Raw genomic sequence first — 3466 nt, 5'->3', positions numbered from 1 at the left:
TGTCAGAAACATTATTTCTTTTATTCTTACAGGGGTGTAAGTCAGCACAGCAGTGGACAACATTACTGAACATCAAATTTATTTTTTGCACCTTTGAAAAATGCTGCAGATTTCCCCCTCTATCGAGGTTTTGTTCAGCATTAGTGCAGCCCAAATGTTTTGCCAGAGCTCTCATTTCTTCCCTAGCGTCAATCCCCATTCCCTGTCTGATCAACTTTACTACTGCGAGCTGTCTCTGTGCATCATAAGGTGAGTTGCTCTTTGTAGAATTGGAATTACATGCCATACACTTTAAACAAAAACTTATTTAAAGATGTAGATCCCAAATACATTTCCTTACCTGCTCCTACTTTATGCACACACTCACACACACACACACATGTATATGTGTATATGTATTGGTGGGGAGTAGTGGGAGTTGAACACAGAGGGTGATTTACAACTGAGCTATATCACCAGGCCTATTTATTTATTTATTTACTTTGGAAAAGGTCTCGCTAAGTTGCTGAGGATGGCCTCGAAATTGCAATACTCCCACCTTTAAGTTCCAGAATTGCTGAAATAATAGGTGTGCACCACCACACCTCTGATCTTTACATAAATTATAGATGTTCTATTCTGTAACCAATGTACTTCACTCTGAGTTTTCTGTGCTCAAAGAACTAATTTTGCCTTAAAGGAAAAAATTCTTTGAAAAACAATATAATGACCCCAAATATACATTATTAGCTATGTGTGATTTTAGAGCACTGATAGCATTAGTTTATGAGTGCAGAAATTTAAAAAAATAGCAATTAGTTTTGTTCCAGTGATTTTTTTCTTAGTGGAAATTGTTATAGATGTGCAGATTTCTTTGCTAAGAAGCTCAACATGTAATCATTTATAAAAGCTAAAGAAATGGGCTGGGGATATGGCTCAGTTGGTAGGGCACTTGCCTTGCATGCATAAGGCTCTGGCAGGGTTCAATACCCAGGACCACAAAAAAAAAAGTTAAAGAAAAAAATCTTTTTTTTTTTCTAATTAGGTTAAAGGAATGATGAAGTAACTTATGATTTTGAGAAATTTAATATATGAATCATAATATCAGAAAAGATTTCATAAGAGAATGATCAGTGAAAGAAGGTTACAAAATAGATTGTGCATTGTGGACAAAGTTTGTCAAGATGAAAATGAATGTGCATGTAAATATGCAAAAGACCAAGAGGCTGTCAATCATTCATTTGTTTTCTGTTTTGCCATTTTATTTGTTTGTTTGTTTATTGTTTTGGTGCTGGGAACTGAACCCACGACCTTGCACATGCTAGGTAACTGCTCTACCATTAGGCTACACCCTCAGCCTCTATTTGCATTTTAGTGGTATACAATCACCATAATGCCTGAATTTGTGATAAGCAGAAACTTGAGAACAGTAAATGTTCATTAATTGGAAATCTAACATTTATTCCCAAATAGACTTGATTTTCTTCATTAGCATGTTGCACAAACTGTCACTGTCGGTGACTATATTTATATAAATCTTTTGATCTGTCCCTCTATCTTTTGTGAATATGAGAAGTTAAATATTTATTAGTTTAATATTAAAAGCTTTTCTCCTTTGTGTGATCAGCAGAATATAAAACCCTTTCCTCCAATACCATTGCCAAAAAGTCTATGTCCTAAATCCCAGAACCTGTGAATGTTTACCTATGTAACAGAAGGGAATTTGCAGATGTGAAGTTAAGGGCTTTGAAATGGGGAAAATAAGCTGGATTATCTGGGTGGGTCTGCTGGGATCACAGAGTTCTTAGAAGTGTGCTGGGGTGCACAGCAGGAGAGTCAGAGTCAGAAGGAGATGTAGAAGTCAGAGTGTGGAGGTTATGGGAAAGGGACCATAAGCCAAAGAGAGCAGGCAGCCTCTAGGAGATGAAGAGGACAATAAAATGGATTCTCACCAGAAACCTCTAGAGGTAACATAGCAATGCCACCTTGTTGACTTTAGGACTTTGATTTTTACAACTCTAAGAAATCTTGACTTAAGCCACTACATTTGTGATTCTTTGCTACTACAATAAGAAACTAGCACACTTTGGAAGATAGAATTGCTTCTGAATTCCTTGGCAGTTCTTACATACAGCCATAGCGTATCATATATTTATGAAAACTTTGAATTTTTCTTTAAACTCTCCAAACATGGCTTCAAGTATTCACCCCGCCACCTCCTTCCCCCCCCAAAAAAAAGCAGCACCACATCGATTATTCATTAAAAAGCAAAGCAAATAGTGTCAAGTTTCAGAGGGTCATAGAGAAGCCAGGGATACCCTACCTTGATAAATCAGGGCACAGGAGATGTTTAACTTCAGAGCCAAAAGAATAAGAAATACCTGACAGCACAGCCCTCAGCCAGAGATTCCCCACATTTGCATAAGCCAGGTGCCAACAGATTTGAGCAAATACCTTCAGAGTGGGTGAAAAGGTGGTTATAAGTTGTGGAATGACAGTTTCAGGAAGGCAGCCCAAGGTGAACTTCATCTGTTACACCTATCATAGATTGTTACATCTATTGCAAAATATTACAATAGATGGGGGGAATCTTCTAAATGTACCTTCTAGTAACATACTATAGAAATGATCCCTGAAAGTATAGTCTTTAAATATACCTTCTAAATTTAACACCTTACCAATAAAGGTATCTCTTGTTTTTCTCTTCAGTAATACATTTCTTGGGCTGGAATTGTAGCTCAGTAGCAGAGCGCTTGTCTAGCATGTGTGAGGCACTGAGTTTGATCCTTACCACCAAATAAAAATGAACAAATAAAATAAAGCCATTCTGTCCATCTGCAACTACAATTTTTTTAAAGAATATTATGTTTGTAATCAAAAAACCAATACACATTCTACAAAGAAACCTTGAAAAACAATAAAAGCTTTTATGTAGTCTTTAAATATCATCCTCAGGTCTCTGGTTCCCCAATTTGAGGATGTATTATAATCCTGTGGAGCCTTGGTTAAAACATACGTTATTTGGGTCCCAGACCTAGAGTTTCTGTAAGTCTTGGATCCCAAACTTAAATTTCTGCAGGTCTGGAGTAGGCCCTCTAGAATTTGCCTTCTAACCATGACCCAGATGACATGGGTGTTGCTTATCAACACACCACAGTTTTAAAATCACTAGTTTAAACAGAAGAGAATTTTTTAAAAAAATTCATATTTATGTTATCATTTCTATTTCCAACTCATTTATTCATATTTTTACTAACTGCCTGTTCAGTACATTTGGAGGTTTCTGGAATTGCATAAGGTATTCCGAATTCAAGAACTAATGCTTCAATTACATAGATAACTCAGGGATATAAATAATTGAGATATATTGGGTCAGAGTCCCAACGACCTTTACATGTATAACTGAAATTTTATGAATGATGGAAATTGTTTTTTCCAGGAATTCATATAAGTAAAAGATTAAGTCCTAATATGTGTTTAACAGGTA

General features: G+C 36.1%; 1 pseudogene; it reads right to left on the bottom strand.

The window, feature by feature from the left end:
• Positions 1–2516: 2516 nt before the first annotated feature.
• Positions 2517–2627, bottom strand: LOC139704205 (small nucleolar RNA U3; annotated as a pseudogene).
• Between the last annotated feature and the right edge of the window lie 839 nt (positions 2628–3466).

Source organism: Marmota flaviventris, unplaced genomic scaffold (genome assembly GCF_047511675.1).
Source record: "Marmota flaviventris isolate mMarFla1 unplaced genomic scaffold, mMarFla1.hap1 Scaffold_44, whole genome shotgun sequence".
Taxonomy (NCBI): Eukaryota; Metazoa; Chordata; class Mammalia; order Rodentia; family Sciuridae; genus Marmota; species Marmota flaviventris.
This window is presented reverse-complemented; position numbering and strand designations above follow the sequence as displayed.